At 49.2% G+C, this 20,645-nt stretch overlaps 1 protein-coding gene across 2 annotated transcripts in view; it reads left to right on the forward strand.

Moving 5' to 3' along the window:
* Positions 1 to 11,134: 11,134 nt before the first annotated feature.
* ZC3H7A (zinc finger CCCH-type containing 7A) overlaps positions 11,135 to 20,645 on the forward strand; it is a gene marked incomplete at its 5' end in the record, with an annotated part of 37,929 nt that continues 28,418 nt past the window's right edge. Inside the window, one exon of one of the 2 annotated variants that reach the window (XM_082714088.1) lies at positions 11,135 to 11,307. The remainder of the gene's footprint in view (positions 11,308 to 20,645) is intronic. The other variant, XM_082714091.1, reaches the window with a different exon arrangement.

Here is a 20,645-nt window from a genome sequence, read left to right on the forward strand (position 1 = left end):
TCAGTGTGTCTCTGCCTCGATTTCTGCACACCTAAATCGGGGCAAAATCATCAAATCCATAAATACAATCTTAAAAAAAAAAAAAAGAGGGCACCTGGGTGGTTCAGTTGGTTAAGTGTCTGCCCTCTGCTCAGGTCATGATCTCAGGGTCCTGGGGTCGAGTCCCGGATAGGGCTCCTTGCTTGGCAGGGAGCCTGCTTCTCCCTCTGCCTGTCGCTCTACCTGCTTGTGCTCTCTCTCTCTCTGTCTGACAAGTAAATAAATAAAATCTTAAAAAAAAAAAAAGAAAAGAAAAAAGAAATCTCCTGTGAATCCATAATTATTAATATCAAAATGAAAAGTTATACATTTAAATAGGATTAAAAGACTGTTGAAATGAAAAAAAATTTAATGTCTTTTTTTCTAAGTTTACATTTGAAAGGGACCCAGAAATGCTATTGTAATTATAAGAACTGGCCGCAAGGTGTCACTGGTGGCCTGCCACAGCCCATGGAAACGTTTTCTCCCCCCTTTTCCCTAAATGAGAGTTGTCATTCATGAAGAAAGTACTTAAGAATATAAAACTACTATATATAGGTACATATATAGTAAGTTAAGCAATATATATGTATTTAACTTTATTTTTTTATTTTTTTTTAAAGATTTTATTTATTTATTTGAGAGAGAGCATGAGCGAGGAGAAGGTCAGAGAGAGAAGCAGACTCCCCATGCAGCTGGGACCCTGATGCGGGACTCGATCCCGGGACTCCAGGATCATGACCTGAGCTGAATGCAGTCGTCCAAGCAACTGAGCCACCCAGGCGCCCCTGTATTTAACTTTCTTAAGTAATCGCTATCTCTAAGGTGGGGTTTGAGCTCCTGACTCCAAGATTAAGAGTTTCATGCTTGGGGTGCCTGGGTGGCTCAGTCAGTTAAGCATGGGAGAAGCAGACACTGTGCTGAACAGAGAGCCTGATGGGGGGCTCGGTGCCAGGACCCTGGAATCAGGGCCTGAGCTGAAGGCAGATGCTTAAGGGCTGAGCCACCCAGGCTCCCCAGGGATGGCCTTTTAAATTCCCCTTAGAATCTCTTACGGACCAGTGGTGGGCAAGGAGCACACATTCACTGCCCACTTCTTTTCATCCTCTAGCACCCATCTGGTCTGCTGTACTTTGGATGTTTCTTACTAGCAAATGGTCTTTTTAAGAAAGCATTTATTTTGGGGCTCCCGGGTGGCTCAGTGAGTTAAGCCTCTGCCTTTGGCTCGGGTCATGATCTCAGGGTAGTGAGATCTGGAGCCCTGTGAGGGGCTCGCCTCAGGGCAGAGTCTGCTTGAGAATCACTCCCTTACCGTCTCCCTCCCCTCTGTACCCCCCACGACCCCCTCCTGTGTGCTCTCTCAAATTTAAAAAAAAGAGAGAGAGAGAGAATTCCATACTCTACTGACTCTCAAAGCTGCTGTATTCAAACATAGTTTTTTTTTTTAAGACTTTATTTATTTATTTGACAGACAGATCACAAGTAGTCAGAGAGGCAGGCAGAGAGGGAGGAGGAAGCAGGCTCCCCGCTGAGCAGAGAGCCGGACGCGGGACTTGATCCCAGGACCCTGAGATCATGACCCGAGCCAAAGGCAGAGGCTTTAACCCACTGAGCCACCCAGGCACCACCATAGTTTTGTTTTGTTTTTGTTTTCTGATTGGGAGCATTGTGAAATCCTAGTACCCTATTCTTTTTTAGGTGAAAACAAAGAAAACCCCTCAGAAAGGGAATGGAGTTAAAGAGGCAAATGGGTCATTGTCTAGAGGAACATCCTTTCTCAAGCTGTGGTCCGCAGGCTGGTAGTGATGACATGTAAGAGGAGCCAAACCTGGGACGTCTGGGTGGCTCAGTGGGTTAAGCCTCTGCCTTCGGCTGAGGTCATGGTCTCGGGGTCCTGGGATGGAGCCCCGCATAGGGCTCTCTGCTCAGCAGGGAGCCTGCTTCCCCGCTCCCCCCTCTCTGCCTATTTGTGATCTCTCTGTCAAATAAATAAAATCTTAAAAATCTTAAAAAAAAAAAAAAGAAGAAGAAGGGCCAAACCTCAGGCCCTACCCCAGATCTACGGAATCAGTTTATCAGTTTCCCAACAAGTTCAAAGGGCTGAGGCTGCTGGGGTGTGGATCACACTTGGAGCAGAACAAGAATCTAGAAGAGACTCCAGAAAATGGACAGAGCCATGGGAAATGTCAGCTGCTGCCAGTACCATAAAATCTTCCTGATCCGGAGCTCACAAAATCAGAATTATCCATTTTTCCCTGGATTGGGTTAAGTATCACAAGCTGGTAGTTTATGCAACCTGCCTAATTATACCCCCAAGATAATGCCTGTGCAGATAGGCACAGAAAACATAGAAATTGTGTTGAATAGTACACATCAAACTTTGGTTCTGATCTTGCAACGATGACAGGATAACTCATTTTAGAATCTCAGACCAAAGCATTAATCATTTTTTTTTAAGATTTTATTTATTTGGGACAGAACGTGTGGGAGGGGCTGAGAGCAGCAGAGGGAGAGGGAGAAGCAGACTTCGCTCTGAGCAGGGACACCGAGGCCGGACTCTATTCCAGGATCTCGGGATTGTGCCCTGAGCTAAGGCAGCCCGAGCCACCCAGGCATCCCTGAACAGCTCCTTCTATTTTTTTTTTTATTGTGCTAAAAGCTCATAGTTCAAAACTGGCCCCCGGCACTGAGGCTCTCATTTGTAAACACGCTGAACTTTGTTCAGGGCTGGGTTTCGTGAAGGACAGTTTGCTCCCTGGCTCGGTCCATATCCCATTGTTTACTTTTCCTTCCCTGTTCTTCCATTTTGTTCCCTGGCCTTTTCTGATCTTATCAGGCTCTGCTTTATTTCCTTCTCTCACGGTGACAGCTCAGTCAGTTCAGATACATTGTTATCGGACAGTTGGTGGATTTTCATAATTAAGTATAATTCTCTGTGACTTGTGTTTCTTCCAAGAGCCTTCAGGCTACTTAGGAAATCCTTTTGAGATGGCCTTTTACTTATTTAATTTTTGAAACATTTTTTATTACTGAAGTAGAGTTGACATCAGGATGGCCTTTTTTTTTTTTTTTAAGATTGTATTTATTTATTTGATGGAGGGAGACAGAGAGAGAGAAACCACAAGCAAGGGGGAACAGCAGGCAGAGGAAAAGGGAGAAGCAGACTCTGCGCTGAACAGAGAGCCTGATGGGGGGCTCGGTGCCAGGACCCTGGAATCAGGGCCTGAGCTGAAGGCAGATGCTTAAGGGCTGAGCCACCCAGGCTCCCCAGGGATGGCCTTTTAAATTCCCCTTAGAATCTCTTACGGACCAGTGGTGGGCAAGGAGCACACATTCACTGCCCACTTCTTTTCATCCTCTAGCACCCATCTGGTCTGCTGTACTTTGGATGTTTCTTACTAGCAAATGGTCTTTTTAAGAAAGCATTTATTTTGGGGCTCCCGGGTGGCTCAGTGGGTTAAGCCTCTGCCTTTGGCTCAGGTCATGATCCCAGGGTCCTGGGACTGAGCCTGGCATTGGGCTGTCTGCTCAGCAGGGAACCTGCTTCCCTTCCTCTCTCTCTGCCTGCCTCTCTGCCTACTTGTGATCTCTCTGTGTCAAATAAATAAAATCTAAAAAAAAAAAAAAAAGATTTATTTTTATTTTGGGGGGAGGAGGGCAGAAGGAGAGGGAGAGAGAGAGGGCATTAAGCAGGTGCCACACCCAGCCTGGGGCTCAACCTCATGACCATGAGATCAGACCTGAGTTGAAATAAAGAATTGGTGGCTTAACCGACTGAGCCTGCCCCCCCGCCAGCACCTCTAGAGAGTATATGGTAGTGGAAAATGTTTTTCCGTAAATAGATACACATCAATAAATACTAAAGTAGTCAACAAAATAATTTATTGAACACCTGCGTTCCTGTCGCTGTGGGGTACAGTGTTGAAGTAAAACAGACAGAAACCTTATCTTCATTGACTTATGGACTAGTGAGGGAGAGAAACAGGAATCAAATAATAGGCGAACAAATGTAATGTTGCACCTGTGTCCAGGGTCAAGAGGGAAGTAGGTGATACACTGAACACCTCAGCTGATGACTTACTATGTAAAGTCAGGGACACTTCCCTAGAAGAGTGTCCCATGGAGAAGCCATGAGTTCAGGCTGTGACCGGTTATGTTGGAAATGCCCCTGAGGTGGCCAAGAAGAGATGCTTCTGTGGGCAGGTGAACGTAGGGGGTTCAGTGGGCTGATCTGGGCCAGGGATGCTCATGTTAGAGCATTGGAGTGTAGATGACGGAGGAAGTAGGACTATAAGACTGCCAGGGAGGGGGCGCCTGGGTGGCTTAGTGGGTTAAGCCGCTGCCTTCGGCTCAGGTCATGATCTTAGGGTCCTGGGATCAAGTCCCGCATCAGAGCCTGCTTCCCTCTCTCTCTCTGCCTGCCTCTCGATCTACTTGTGATTTCTCTCTGTCAAATAAATAAATAAAATCTTTAAAAAAAAAATATTGCCAGGGAGGGCAGAGAATTGGTACAGAAGAGGACATACTGCAGTGATTTTCTTTTCCGACAAAGAGAGTCACCGTTTTGGACGTCCGTGTGTTCGGTCCTTAACCTTCTACAGGCGCCAGCACTTTTGCTTGGAGGAGCCATCCTTCTGTCCCTTGGTGAGGTTGTCACCCCTCCCCAGCTCCACGGGCTGCAGGGACTGAACTGAAGCCCCGGTCGTATAACATGATTTTATAGAACCCATCTTAGAGGGACGCCTGGGTGGCTCAGTTGGTTGGACGACTGCTTTCGGCTCAGGTCATGATCCCGGAGTTCCGGGATCGAGTCCCGCATCGGGCTCCCACCTCCACGGGGAGTCTCCTTCTCCCTCTGACCTTCTCCTCGCTCATGCTCTCTCCCACTGCCTCTTTCTCAAATAAATAAATAAAAAATCTTAAAAAAAAAAACAACCCATCTTAGACCACGTCCAGGTGGTTAATTCCGGATGGACATACAGCCCAGTTCTGGCCAATGAGAGTCAGGCTGGGGTATTCATAGCAGTTTCTCTAAGTGCCAGGCTTCACGGGGTCATTGAGAAGACATCCTGTAAGCCTGGACCTGCTGGGAGCTCTCTGGCCTCCTAGAGGGACGGCCTGCTTAAGAATGCAGAATCTGGGGCACCTGGGTGGCTCAGTCAGTTAGGCGGCTGCCTTCGGCTTGGGTCATGATCCCGGGGTCCTCGGATGGAGCCCCATGTTGGGCTCCCTGCTCTGCAGGAAGCTTGCTTCTCCCTCTCCCTCTGCCTGTCAGTCTGCCTACTTGTGCTCTCTCTCTGTCAAATAAATTAAAAATCTTTAAAAAAAAATAAATAAAACCAGCAGACAGATAAAGACTGAGTTCTGATGACATCGGGGCAGTGTCACGTGGTTGATTAAATCCCACAAGCTCATGCATTTGCTTTCTGTGTTCACCTAGTTTAAGTAGGGTTCGCTACTCACAGATCACTTGCAACTAAAAAATTCTCAACCTAACCCACCAACACCTTTAGCAAGAATACCAGTAAAGTGCTTGAGAAGGAACTGGTGCCCAGAAGGGTATCTGAATCACTAAGAGGTTGGTTCCTCCTGGCTGCTGGGACTTCACTGCTAGATTTTGATGCCCTTCTATAAAAAAAAAATTAAAAATGTGCCAAGCCGGGGCGCCTGGGTGGCTCAGTGGGTTAAGCCGCTGCCTTCGGCTCAGGTCATGATCTCAGGGTCCTGGGATGGAGTCCCGCATCGGGTTCTCTGCTCAGCGGGGAGCCTGCTTCCCTCTCTCTCTCTGTCTGCCTTTCCATCTACTCGTGATTTCTCTCTGTCAAATAAATAAATAAAATCTTTAAAAAAAAAATATGCCAAGCCACTGTAATGTTGGTAAACTGGTGGACTTGAACCACTTCCCCTGATCCAAGAAAAGCAACAGAGACTTTACTGATAATGGAGACCAGATGGGGAAAATGAACATTTGAAGTGATAGGCTCTTACACAGACTCAAGACTATCTAAAACCCAGGGAGATAGGTTTATTCTAAAAAAGCAGCAGCAGGGCCACCTGGGTGGCTCAGTGTAGTAAGCCTCTGCCTTTGGCTCAGGTCATGAGGGTCCTGGGATCGAGCCCCACATCAAGCTCTCTGCTTGGCAGGGAGTCTGCTTCCTCCTCTCTCTACCTGTCTCTCTGCCTACTTGTGATCTCTGTCTGTCAAATAAATAAAATCTTTAAAAAAAAAAGCAGCAGTAGATTTAAATATATATTTTGTAACACATTTGTGTGTGATGTATAAAATTTTTGAATTCTTTTTTCTTCCAAAAGACCACACACGCGCACGTAGGTTTCCCTGTATACCTACAGCAGCGACTGTTCCCCAAAACATCTCTCCTGATGAAGACAGGATAATATCATGTCGGTGGGTGGTGAATGTTAGGGAACAGAGTGGGCTCCGGTGTTTTGTTTTGTTTTTTAAATTAATATTTAAAATTTATAGCACCACCCGATTACCGTGATTTAGATTTAGAATGTATTCACACTTGTTCCTCTTGGCCAATGTCTTTTAAATACGGTGATTTAAATTTTGCTATAAATCAGACTAGAGCAGCCGACGTAAGTTTGTGCTAAGTGCATTTTATAACAACCTCACAGTAGGGAAAAAATGGCTTTGGACATATTTTTGGAAACATTCGTGTTGTTTACTCAAGGGAGGACTTGTGCACTCTTTATATTTATGGCTTCTGCGAATTTCTTAATAAGCCTTGGCACCCTGCCAAGGGATATAAATGACTGAGCAAAATTTATGATCCTTGAATAAGATTAAAAAAAAAAAAAAGATGAGTTGGATTAAAGAAGCCTGAGAGCAGTGTCCTTGGATGGAGACAGGAAGTTTCTTTTCAACTGCAGTGTTGGTGGTGAGTTACCCTCAGATGTCACGTTAATTCTCCTCACTGATACACATCCCACAATCTCACATTTTAAAAGACCAAGATCTTGGCCCCAGCATTCCAACAGGTCAAGTTTCCTTAATCTGTGTTTTGCTTCCTCACGGGGGTCCTGCCGCTCCTTCCTGCTCTGTAGTCCATTTCCCAGACCCACATCTTGGAGGATCTTCAAACAGCTTTTTTAATTCTAAGGATCTGGAGTGGAGGCACCGTGACTGGCCGATTTGGCAATCCAGCAAACTGCCCTGAACTTAGTTGGCACTTGGGATTTGTTGAAAAGACGCAGGAAGCTCCCTGGATTCTATCCATGGTCCCAGAAGGACCAGTTCCAAGTGGCCTCGGTTCCAGAGGCTGGAGGCAGTAGAGACTATGGGCAGGATTAACTCCATAATCAGAGAGTTGAGGGAGGAAAAATCAGCTGGGAATAGCTATCAAGGAAAGACAGACACATGGAAAAGGGATCCTCTATTTCCAACTCTGGGACCAAGAAAGGAAGGGATGAAGGAAGCAAAGAAAGAGAGAAAGAAAAGAAAGGAAAAAAGAAAAAAAGCAGGGGAAAGTAGGGACCCTTCCTGAGTCCAGGAAGGGAGTTCTCCTGATTTCTTGTGGTCCTCCGTTCTCAGAAGCTACTAAGAATTGAGTTCTTTTTTTCTGGTAAATGTACTGTCTACCCAAATACAAGCAGGAAACTGTGATACACCGTGACACTGAACTCGGTATCAATTCCAAAAGGAAAGGAAAGTCCTTCAGAAGCAAAGATCTGTTTTCCTATCAGTGTATCCTCCAGAAGGGCTCCTAAAAATTACTGGGAAAAACAAAACAAAACAAAACAAAGTCTCTTATTATCCCCCACAATATTTAATGTATCTGCTCCCCCCCACACACACACACCTTGAATAATTGCTGTTCTCTTGCTTTACCTCATGTCTGGTAGCTAGCTTGCAGTTAGTTACACATTAAACTTGATGTGCAGGCAATCAGCCTACAGAAAATAAAGGAATCTAGTTGATATTTTGTAACTTTCTTACACTTCAGCATTTCATCAAAGCTTCACTTGGAAGCAGCATAGCCTGCGGGATTCACAGGGATTGTTCAATTCACTTCATTATTCATAAGAAGGAATGTGCTATTAGCTGTTTTATGCTATGCATTTAGGGTCTAGCACAGAATTTCATGTGATGCGTTGACTTAAGTCAGCGCATGTGGCTTGTACAATCATCACGTGGTCCCTTAGCAAATATTTAGCACGTGTCTTTCATGTTTGAGAGCTATAAAATTTTCCTTTTCTGATACAGGTATAGAATGGTAGCAAACAGATCATTTTCATTTTCATTACTGTTTATTTGATGTTGTCCCTCTGGTCAGTCCGTTTCTGTATGTAGTGATAACGGTCCCAAGATTGAGGCTCTACATTTTTTTTTTTTTTTAAAAGATCTTATTTGACAGACAGAGACCACAAGTAGGCAGAGAGATGGGGGTGGGAAGCAGGCTCCCTGCTGAGCAGAGAGCCCTATGCGGGGCTGGATCCCAGGACCCTGGGATCATGACCTGAGCCGAAGGCAGAGGCTCTAACCCACTGAGCCACCCAGGTGCCCCTGAGGCTCCATATTTAAGCCAGTGATTCTCAAGCATTTTTCTGCTTCAGTGCCCCTGAGATGGGTCACCCCTTTGTGACGCCCCTGGGAACAGTTTCTATAATGGTGGACCAGGGAATATGCTTCAGAGTCTGGGGGTGCAGTGGCTTCAAGGGCCCCCTCTGGCTCCAATGATGATGCTGGAAAGCTTACTCTGTTCATTAGTCACTCCTCTAGGGAAAGGTAAGGGTACTTATGAGAGAAAGAAGGAGAGCCAGAGAAATTGTAACAGAAGCCAAGTCAGAGCCATGCATTGAGTTGGGGGAAGGTGCCATGGAGCCACAGAATTCGGACGGCTTCTAGAAGCTGAGGACAGCGAGAAGAGAGATCCTCTCCTGAAGCCTCCTAAAGGAACCAGTCTTGCCAACACCTTGACTGTAGCTCAGTGAGACCCACTTCGGACTCCAGGTTTGCACAACAATCAGATAATAAATACGTGTTGTTTTAAGCCACTGAGTTTGCGGCGATCTGTTGCAGCAGCAACAGGAAACTAATACAATCCCGTTGAGTTGTTCCTTGTACTGGCAGAAAAGCATGCTGCTTCCTGTGGCTTTACGATGGCCTTCAGTGCCTGGCCCTTGCTCGTCTCAGCTCCCTGGTACCCCATCCAGCACTCTGGGGTTTGGCCATGTGGCTTTTCAGGATCTTCTGAATTAAATTTTCCTATTCTCTCCACATGCTCCTGTAGTCAGTTGCCTCTTGTGCACCCTACAGATCTTGGTTCCAAGGTTCCTGTAGACATCCATTCAAGAAGTGTTTATGAAGTGATAGTCACTCCGCTAGGGACTGGGAATCCACAACAAAACAGGGTCTCTGCTTTCCTAGTGGGGTGGAGATAGGCCATAAGTACCCAGATGATTCAATAAGTCATTCCAGATAGCAAGGGCTGCTGTAAGGACCAAGCTGTACCCTGTACCCAACACTCCCAAGCAGCGTTAGATGGGCTGCGGACTAGGCCTCTCCAAGAGCAGCCAGCCATTGGAGCTGAGACCCAAATGGTAAGCCGCCTCTGGCCCTAAGAGCCTCTTCCTTAGAAAGGACTTCCCGGATGCCACAGGCCCTAGCGGCTCTCCCTGAATGTTTCCGTCACACTGCTTACCTGGTATTGTAAACCAAATTGTGTCCCCTCCAAATCCAAATGTTGAAGGCCTGACCCGCATGTGACTATCTGGACATAAAGCCTTTACCGAGGTGATTCAGGTGATAAGAGTTCACGAGAGAGAGCCCTAAACCAGCAGGAGGGGCATCCTTATGAGAAAAAGACACCAGGGATGTGTGTGCACGGAGAAGAGGCCACATGAGGACACCATGAGGAGGTGGACACCTGCAAGCCAAGGAGAGAGTTCTCACCAGAAACCAGCCGTACGGTCACCTTTATCTTGGATATCCACCCTCCAGAACTGGCAGAAAATTCTTGTTTTAGGTCGCCAGGTCTGTAGCATTTTGTTAGGCTAGCCTACACAGACTAATACAGCTGATTTGTAAATCGACCTCCCCTTGAACACTGTGAGAGGGCCACGTAGCTAGTCTCCCTGCTCCTCGTCCTGTCCTACTATGACCTAGGCTCTGCACAGTAGCCCAAGAGCATGGTCTAGAATGCAAATCAAGATTAGGGCACTCCCAATTCAGATCTGTCGAGGAACTGCCGTGCCACACAGAACAAACTCCAAATTCCAGGTCATGGCCCTGCTCTTTTTTCGGACCCTTCCTGCTCCCTAGACACCAAGCTGCAGCCTCAGGGCCTTTACACTGGTTGTTCCCTCCTCCCGGGGCACACTCCCCATCTCTGCGTGCCGGTCACCTTCTGAGGCCTTTGTTAGTGACTCACCCCCACCTTCAGTGTAGCCCTCCATTTCGGTCATGTCACCTGGCCTCCGGGTCTTTGGTTTGCACTGCTCTAAATGGTCTGTGTCCCTGTTGTTCTACACCTTGCTCCCCTTCCCATGCCCGGCTGGGGACTCTGCCTTGTGCACTGCGGAGCCCCAGAGCACAGGGCTGGGCCTGGCCCACAGGGGCACCTGGCCGCGTCCAGTACAGTGGGTGACGTGGCACTGGGTTGGTACCTGCAGGCCCGGGAGTCAGGCCCCGGGGTACCCGGGCTCCCTGGAACCAGGCAGAAGCGGGCCCTGCCTCCCGGAGCTCCCCTGGGACGCCCGTGGTCCCTCCATCCGGAAGACCGGGGACAATATGATGGCTCCGGGGCTCCCGAGTTTCCACTCGCAGAGTACGAAGCACCGGAGGAGGTCTGAGGTCTGCACAAGTAAACAGCCTCTCGGGGGAGGCTGCCCGAACCCCGAAAGTGGGTCAGCTCCCGGTCGGAAGCCGGTCTAAGCCCCCGCGCCTCCGCTCCGGGGTCGCCGCCCGCGGGGAGCGCACGCAGCGCCCGGGAATTTGAACTGCGCGTCCAGCAGTCGGTGGTCGCGCCGCCCGGGGCCCCCCTGCCGCCCGGCCGGGTCCGGCCCGACGTGGCGCCGCCGCCCCCAGCAACGACACCGACGGGCGCAGCCAATGGCGGCGTCTCCCGGGCGCCCCGCGCGGCCTCCAGCCGCCAGAGGGCGCCGCGCGGGCGCAGCCGAGCCGCCGCCGCCGCCGCCGCGGGTCGCGGAGGGAAGCTGCGAGCCAGCGAGCGCCCGGGCCCCCTCCGTCGCCGTCGCCGTCGCCGTCGCCGCCCGCTCCCCTGCACGCCGCTGTCCGCCCGCCGGCCGGCGCGGCCGTCCCCGCAGGTAGGTGGGCGCCGCCCGGCCCCGCGCGCCCCCGGCCCGGCCCGGCCCGCGCCCCCGCCCCTCCCCCGCCCGGCGCCCCCGCCCGGCGCGCGCCCGCCGCCGCCTCGTGCTCGCGCGCGGCCGTTAACGGACGCCGGGCGGGGGAGGGGCGGCGGCGCCCCGGGGCCGGGGCGGCGGAGGTGGGGGCGGGTCGCGGTCCCCCGGGGAGGGGAGGTCGGAGCGTGCGCCGCCGCCCGGGCTGGCAGCTCCCGGCGGACGCAGGCGGGCGGGGTCCCCGGGGCTCCCCTCCTCACCCCTTCTTCCCCTCCCTTCTTCTCCCCTCCCCCTCCCCTGCCCTCCGGCGGCGGGACGTCCCCCCGGGGCGAGTCTGCGGGAAGCGGGGCGCCCAGGGCCGCGGCTCCCCGCCATCCACGCCTGCACGCGCTCCCGCTGGCCCCGCACCTCCTCTCTGCTTACCTAACCCCCCCTTCCCCCCAACCCTCCACCAGTTTATTTTTTCCGTCGTTTGTGTCTGTTCGGTCACCGCGGGTCCCCTCATCCAGTGTCTTGGGTCTGGGGGCGGGAGGGACGCGCGCCGAGTGCGTGGCTCGTTTATTTCGGGGGGAACCAGCCCTCCCCACCACCCCCCTCCCGGTTGCTTTTGCGCCGGGCGCCCAGCTAGGACGCGCGGCGGAGGCTTTCCTGTCTTTCTTGGGGATGCGGGGACTGCCGGGGTTTTGGGTTTCTTTCCCCACCGGTGAGGAATGGAGACCTGTCAGTTCTCATTAGCGCGAAGGCACGGCTGGGGACGGTCATCGCAGGGGTGTGGTCAAGCCGGGAAGCGCCGGCGGGGCCCGAGAGTTTGCGCCTGCGCCCGGGCTGGGGAATTCATCAGCGCTCGGGTATTTCTCCCGTCCGCCCCCCTCCACCCAAGTGCTTGAGATCAAAGAAGGCACCTATGCTAGGTGCGGGGACAGCGGGCGTCTGCTTACGTGAGACCCGAGCTGCCCGGGAAGGTGGCCGCCCGCCGGCCACACGGGCGTGCCGAGCGCTTAGTTACCCAACGGTGATGTGCCCCGGCTGAAAAAGACATATTTGATTTTAAACACTAGGTATGGAAAAAGAAAAACCAACCAACCAACCAAACAGTAAAAGATCTCATAATTTTAAGTTCAAGATGTTAAGATGATAATACTTTGCACCTAATCGGGTCAGCCAAAATAAATCGTTGACGTTATTTACACGGGTATCTTTTTACTTTTGTTGAACGTGGTAACTTGGAAATTTGAAATTACATATGTGGTTCGCCTTATACTGCTATTGGCCAGTGCTGTAAAAGAGCATCTGAGTGGGGGCAGGGCGGCTGGGAGGCTGTGCCATCTGCTTATCTTTTCCTGCTTCCCTGATGGCATGTGGCCTCCTGTCCCCTAGGCTCTCAGGAGCCCCTGTCTGGTCCTTCTCACTCTAAGCTGAACTGAAGTGTTGAGCTGATTGCAAATGAGGCTCTTGTCCTAATTTGCAGAATAATACACGTTTCAAAATTTTTCTTTGTTGTATTGGAGTCTGGAAACAGGTTGGGTTAGAATCAGAATGAGATGGTGAGTTATGGAGGATGAGTATTTCCAGTATTCATGGGTGGATTCCCTAAAGAGCATGTTAATTTCCAGGCCCTCTGCCACCAGAATGAGCTGGAGAGTCCAGGGGTTCCTCTGAGTTACTGTGACTTTTGCTTGGGGGCTCCCGTCTGTCTCATAACAAAGTGTCCAGTAGAAGAGTCATTGTTTCAAGAAAGTGTTGGAACATGTGGGATGTTTCACTGCCTGAGTTAAGTCTCTGAAAGTTACAATGGAGCCCAACACTTGTGTAAGTGTTACAGAGTGAGCTAACTGTTGCAAGACAGGGTTGAGGGTAAAGTTACTTTACTTTTTGTTTTGTTTGTTTATGCTCTTCTGTGGAAAGGCTTGAGTCTGAGGATACAATTTAATCTGGACTGGTAACTATAATTTTTCACTTGAAATTTAGGAATATCTTTTTTTTTTTAAAGATTTTATTTATTTACTTATTTGACAGAGAGAGATCACAAGTAGGCAGAGAGGCAGGCAGAGAGAGAGGGGGAAGCAGGCTCCCCACCAAGCAGAGAGACCAATGTGGGGCTCGATCCCAGGACCCTGAGATCATGACCTGAGCTGAAGGCAGAGGCTTAACCCACTGAGCCACCCAGGCACCCCTAGGAATATTTTTTTAGGAGAAAATACATACAAACACTGCATAAACGCTGCTCACTTTCTCTTTTGCTGTGTATGTCTTGTACGACTGTATAGTATTCAGTTGCTGTGTTTAAACACATTATGTTATGGGTGAAGCATATTTCCACATGCAGATTTTCCCTGGACTGTTATCCTACCTCCTTGAGTATGTTGCATCCCCATGGAAACCCTTTGCTCTAAGTTTCTTAAATGGTGTTCCTTGAGCGTGTCACTGTGTGTGTGAGTATGCAGAGGTGTGTTTATTCTGTTCCCCTGGAGTGTCCTTAAAATGCCCACCTGTTTGCCAGAGCTGTATTTGTCTTTCAGAGCCCAGCCCGGGGCTGACTTAGACTACTCGCCCTCCTCCCGGCATCACTGCCACTTACAGTGCAGAATAGCCTGGTGGATAAGAATTCGGGCTTGGAGCCAGCCTGTCTGGCTCTGAAATCCAGCTCTGCCACTTCCCTAGCTGTGATCCTGGACTGCTTGTGTCACTTCACTATGCAAAATTTCCTCATGGTACCTATCTCTTGAGACTATTATGAGGATTAAATGATTTAATACATGCACAGCACATAGAACAATGCTTGGCATCCAGTAAGGGCGCCAAGTGTTAGCTATTGTTCCGTCTCTACACTATGTTGCAATCACGTATTCAGTTACCGCAGTGTCTTTTCTTAATGGGAGCTAGTTTCTAAAGTTGTCTAGTGAAGGTAAAATGCCACGTATATGAGTACAGTGTCCAGCTTCTAGCGTTGTGTTTTGTACCAGACTTGAGTATGATCAGTTTCACTGTATAGGCACTGAGTAAGGAACTGTAATGAAGACCCAGGGCACCTTTCTGCCTTACCTAAAACTTCGGAATGAGTGACAGGTTTAAAATCAGCTGATGGAAGAAAGATGAGATGATGAGGATATTCCAGCTGGTAAAATTTCAGATAATCCAATGAGATTTATATCTAGTTGAGTTTCTTGCTTTAAAGTGCACTATCCCATTCTGGTTCCCTTTTATTTAGGGAGAATTGTGTCTGTCTGCTGTGCTTCTCGGCTGTTGGCGGTGAAGGAAACCCATCACTGTGCTCCTTCATGGGTCGCTTGTGGTCTTTCTCTCTGTTGGTGTCTCTGGTTGATCCCTGTTGTGTTGATTTCCTCCCCACCTTGTTCCCCTAGCAGGTAGGAGGCAGAGTCCCATCATAGCCAGCTCTGTCTGCCTGGTCATTTCCTCCCTGGAACCCTCCGTTGTCACGCCTGCCCTTTCATGTTGGGTGTTAACTCTCAGGCCTTTTGTAAGAAGCATTCTCCTTTTTTTTTTTTTTTTTTTTTAAGATTTTATTATTTGACAGAAATCACAAGTAGGCAGAGAGGCACGGGGGTCGGGGGAGGGAAGCAGGCTCCCTGCTGAGGAGAGAGCCTGATGTGGGGCTTGGTCCCAGGACCCCCTGGGGTCATGACCTGAGCCAAAGGCAGAGGCTTAACCCACTGAGCCACCCAAGAAGCATTCCCTTTATGCTTGGCCCCGTCATTCGTTCTTCCATTCAAATATATATTGACCTGGATCCAGATGTTGGTAGATAATCAGGACTAAGAAACACAAGGGACCTCTGGAAGCAAACAGCACAGTGAACATGGGATAAGGCAACAGTGGAGGGTATAAGGGAAGGCCCTTAAAGGTGATATTTAAGCCAGGACTCCAGGGGAAAAGGAACCAGCTCTGTGAGGTTCTGGAAAGTGTGCTTTGGGTGGAGGGATGAGCAAGCACAATGCCCAGAGCCCTTGACTCATCTGCGAACCTGCAGAAGCCCAGTGTGATGGGAGCTGAATGCGTGAGTGCACGAAGGTGGGAGAGCAGAGGTTGGGAGGCTCCTCCAGGCTAGGACAGGTCCCGGTAAGGACTCTGGATTTTTTTATCTAAGTGCCCAGGGAAGCCCCTGAAGGAGTTAAAGCAGGGCTGTAACATCTGATTTTTGTGTTTAAAAGAACATTCCTTTTAGTTTAGTGTGGGAAGTGGTGGGGGGAGGGGGCAGTGGAGAAGACTGGGAGCTCAGGAAAGGAGGATATTGCGACATCCACGTGAGTGAGTGGTACGACCTGTGAATCTGTGATGACCTGTGAATCTGTGATCCGGCTCGGGGTGGCGGAGGAAGCCTGCACCGTGGCCAGATTTGGGGGGCCCTGCACATACTCTGCAGTGTCACTTGTGGGCTTTGTCAAGGGGCTGATGGAAGTGAGATGGGAGAGAAACAAGGATGGTGCCAGGGGTCTGATTGGAGCAAGGGGCGAGAAGGTGGGTTTCATTACTGAAAAGTTAAGATTGAGCAAAGGGTTTGGATTGGCGGGAGGGCCTTGAATTGGGACTGTTCAAGTCAGAAGTGCTGAGTAAAAATCCGAGACGGCTCAGAAATTCATATATGTCACAGTCTTATGCATATCGGCATAGACGTAGATGGTGGTTTTATAAATGCTGCTTGGAGACCAGGTAGCTCTTTGGAAGGGAATTAGACATATCCCTGCATCACTTCTTACAGTCCACTGGTGGGTCACATTAAAAAAATTTTTTTTTGGTGAAACAATAAGAGTATTCAGAGAAAACATGCAGTTCTAATTTCAGACTGGCGAAGGTGTATGCGAGTGTGTCTGAACGCAGGTGCCCTGAAAGAAAATATTGATACATTCAGCCACTTAGAGATAAAAGCTTCTGTCAGAAACCATAGGAAACCAGGAAGGAATGACATCGAATGGGGAAGAACAACACCACCACCACAAAAGTCTGCTTCCCTCACTCTGTCAAGAGCTTTCCTGAATGAGAAAAGCTCAGAATGGAAGGAGAAATGGGCAAAAGATCCAAGCAGACAGTTCACGGAGAAGGAAGTGCGAATGACATGACTCTTAGAGCAGCCTCCCTAGTGACAGAAGGGCTGAGACAAAAAGCTCGTCACATTGTCACCGCACTGTCACACGTTTCTTAACCTCCCTGGTTAGCTGGAGTGGTCCATGAAGTGGTAAAATCGGGGCTCCCGTGCGATGTGGGGCAGGTTTGTGTTCTACCTTGACAGTGGCTGGTGAAATAAACAAACGCATGCTGCCTTTAGCCCGTGGCATTTCTTTGAAGATACAGATGTATGTGTATCTACACACACACACACACACACACACACACGGACACACACATGAAAAGTCCCGGGTGCCTGGTGTACTGTAGAGACTGGAAACGACCCAAATGCGCATCATCAGAAGTGATGGTAAGACCAGATCCCGGCAGTTAAAGCAGCTTCTCACATCCCCTGGTAGGGAGTGACCTTTGAGGTTAGGTGCGGAGAGACAGAAGCAAGTGCAGAACACATTGGGAGCCCCAGATGGTATAGAAAATGACAGACGCACAGGGTGGGTCGAACTCTTTAGTTTGAAATAATTACAAGCTCACAGGAAATTGCGAAAGTGGTGTCTAGAGGCCCGCGAACCCTTCATCCATTTCCCCCAGCGGTGCCATCTCATGTCACTGTAGTGGCGGATCAAAGCCAGGAAACTGAGATTAGAGAATACTGTTAACCAGAGTACAGGCTCTTGCTCTGACCAGGTTGTCTGTGCATTTGGGTGTGTGTCTGTCTTTGCAATTTTATCCCCTGCGTGGATTCACGGAGCCACTGCCACAGTCAAGATGCTCTCTTGCGGAAGAGACCGTAACAGTGGGTGGTTGCCTTGAGGAAGGGCGCATGGGTGGCCTAGTGACAGGCGAGGAGACATTCCTTTTCACCATCCTAGTATTAAAATCTTACTTCTTAAACAGTCCGTGATGTCTAGGAGACCTCTAATAGAACTGCCAGAGGGGGCGGGGGTGGGGCAGGGGCAGGGTGGAGGAGGGTCTTGAGCCCTGCGGGGTGCAGGAGGTGGGGGGGGTGCGGCTGGGGAAGAGGAGGGGCTCCAGCAAAGCCCGATGGAGATGAAGCCCCAGTCTCAAGGTGGGAGTGGATGCCTGTCCTGCTCTGCGGAGTTTGAATAAGAAAAGTAGCTGTTGGATTAACTTGATCGGATCCTTCCTCACTTTAAAATCGAGGCCAGGGGCACCTGGGTGGCTCAGTGGGTTAAAGCCTTTGCCTTCGGCTCAGGTCATGATCCCAGGGTCCAGGGATCGAGCCCCTCATTGGGCTCTCTGCTCGGCAGGGAGCCTGCTTCCTCCTCTCTCTTTCTCTCTGCCTGTCTCTCTGCCTACTTGTGCTGTCTGTCAAATAAATAAATAAAATCTAAAAAAAAATAAAATAAAATCAAGGCCAGATTTTAACGGGATCCCAAAATAAGATGATGTATAAAACATTTATCTTTTTTTATTAAATTTTTTTTTCAGATTTGTTTGTTTATTTATTTGTTACAGAGAGTGCATGCACAAGCAGGGGGAGCAGTAGGCTGGGGGAGATGCGGGACTCGATCCCAGGACCCTGAGATCATGATCTGAGCCAAAGGCAGCCGTGTAACTCACTGAGACACCCAGGCGCCCTATCTTTTCTTTCTTTCAAAAACGGGAAAGGCGTGGGTGTATTTCTCAGGTGAAACTCAGCTGGAATGGAAGAAAATCAGGACAGCGATTGCCAGGGGTAGGGGCGTGGCAGGGATTGGCTGGGGAGGGGGCCTGAGGGAACTTCCTAGAGTGACTGGAGGGGTGTTCTATCAAGGTGGGGGGGCAGCTGGGGCTGGGACGACATGAGTGTACCCTTTGTTCAGAACATGCCTTGAAATTTGTGTGTTTTACAAGGAAAAAAAGTTTCTGCATTTTACCTTAAAAACAGTGTAAACACACATTGAAATCTAGGGTAATATTGTGCGTGCTGACATGCGTACTGGTGAACTATAATTGACGTCTGCCACTTTGCAGTATATCAAAATAGTAAGGTGGATGGATGGATGGACAGAGGGACGGGCGGGTGGCCAAAGACGGGCAGATGGGTTAAATGGCAAAACGTTCCCTGCGGAACATAGGTATGTGGTGTTCATTGAGAAAGATTTGTAACCCGGCTCTGTGAACAGTTTGTCGTAGTGCAGTTTCGGGGGAGAGAACTAGAGGAACACGAGATCCCCTATCCTACTGTCTTTGACTGTCACCTGGTAACTATGTTCCCAAATCTTTAACCATCTAAAGGAGGCATGTGTTTCACGCTATTAAAAGAGCCTGCCGTCTTATTTTTTCCTAATCGCCTGCTTGAGTTGTCAGCTTTTTGCCACCTGCCCTTTGTCCTTAAAAGGTCGAGGTTCAAGGTTTTCTGGCACTTTTCTGGGGAAATAGCTCTAAGACTATTAACTCAGCGGATTATCCTGATCCCAGAGTCCCTTCTAGGCCAACAGGGACCTCAGGCTAATTCCCCACCTTCCCTGTAGGTGGGGAGGAAGGGGTCCTGTTCCTTGAACATAGGGAAGGGTTCTTGCTTTGGGTAGGCTCTTCTTTTGTTACTGACTTTCAGGCCTGACTGCTGTGACCACCTCCCCCCCCCTTCTCCCGCTCCCCCGCCAAGTGTTATTCTGGGTGCCTTTGAGCGGTAAGCTCTTGCCCTAAATGGGTCCCACTTTGTTATTTTATTTTTATTTTTTTAAATTTTTTATTTATTTTTTATTTTTTAAGATTTTATTTATTTGTCAGAGAGAGGGAAAGAGAGCGAGCACAGGCAGACAGAATGGCAGGCAGAGGCAGAGGGAGAAGCAGGCTCCCTGCCAAGCAAGGAGCCCGATGTGGGACTCGATCCCAGGACGCTGGGATCATGACCTGAGCCGAAGGCAGCTGCTTAACCAACTGAGCCACCCAGGCGTCCCTTATTTTTATTTTTTGAAGATTTTATTTATTTGATAGAGAAAGAGAGCACAGAGGCAGAGGGAGAGGGACAAGCACACCCCTTGCTGAGCATGGAGCTCTCTGGGGGGCTCCATTCTAGGACCCTGAGGTCGTCACCTGAGCAGAAGGCAGACGCTTAACTGAATGAGCCACCAAGTCTTCCCAAAATTGGTCTCATTTTAAATAAAAGAGAAAAAAGGCTTGGTGGTCCCTTATGTCATCTTTTCAAGGAACGGTTCAGAGGCTACAAAGGTTTTTAAAATATACCCAAAATTTTTTCTCAGCTGTAATTCACTTAGAGGGTTCAGGAAGAGAGGTTTTTTTTTTTTTTAATATTTTATTTATTTATTTGACAGACAGAGATCACAAGCAGGCAGAGAGGCAGGCAGAGAGAGAGAGAGAGAGGAGGAAGCAGGCTCCCCACCGAGCAGAGAGCCTGAAGTAGGGCTCGATCCCAGGACCCTGGGATCATGACCTGAGCCGAAGGCAGAGGCTTTAACCCACTGAGCCACCCAGGTGCCCCAGGAAGAGAGTTTTAAAGGTACGTGATGACAAGGGCCTGTCCCCAGTTTTCTGCCACTGCGGTGGTTCCGTCTGGAGCTGGGTTTTTTTTTTTTTTTGTTTTTGTTTTTTTTTTAAGATTTTATTTATTTATTTGACAGATAGAGATCACAAGTAGGCAGAGCGGCAGGCAGAGAGAGAGGAAGGGAAGCAGGCTCCTTGCCGAGCAGAGAGCCTGACGTGGGGCTCGATCCCAAGAGCCTGAGATCATGACCCGAGCCGAAGGCAGAGGCTTAACCCTCTGAGCCACCCAGGTGCCCCATCGTCTGGAGCTGTTTTGTGGATATACGAGCAAATGTGACTATATAGTCTCCCCCACCCTTTTTTTTTTTTTAAATCACAACTGGATTGTATTGTGGACACTTGGATCTTACCTGTCTTTTGCTTCCAGGGCAGTTTTTTTCTGGCACAATCCACTTACATCTTGATAGGTATCAAGTACATTTTTTAACTTTTTCTTTTACAAACAGTGCCTCCTTAAATAACTTTGTACATGCAAGTAGAAATTTAAGCTTTTTTTGTTCAGTAAATGGTCAGATATGTACAGGTGGAAGTGGAGAAGCGCCCCCACCACACACTTCCCATCGCCAGTTGGGACAGGCGATGCCATATTTTTGGCAGTCTTATTTCATTTCCACCCACTCGTCCCCCTTTAAGCTAGATTACCTGAAAAACAAACTCCAGAAGTAATGCCATTTGCTTTCCATGTCATGGGCTTTGGAAACGTTTTATTTTGGAAA

This window comes from Mustela nivalis (assembly GCF_964662115.1).
Source record: "Mustela nivalis genome assembly, chromosome: 19".
Lineage (NCBI taxonomy): Eukaryota > Metazoa > Chordata > Mammalia > Carnivora > Mustelidae > Mustela > Mustela nivalis.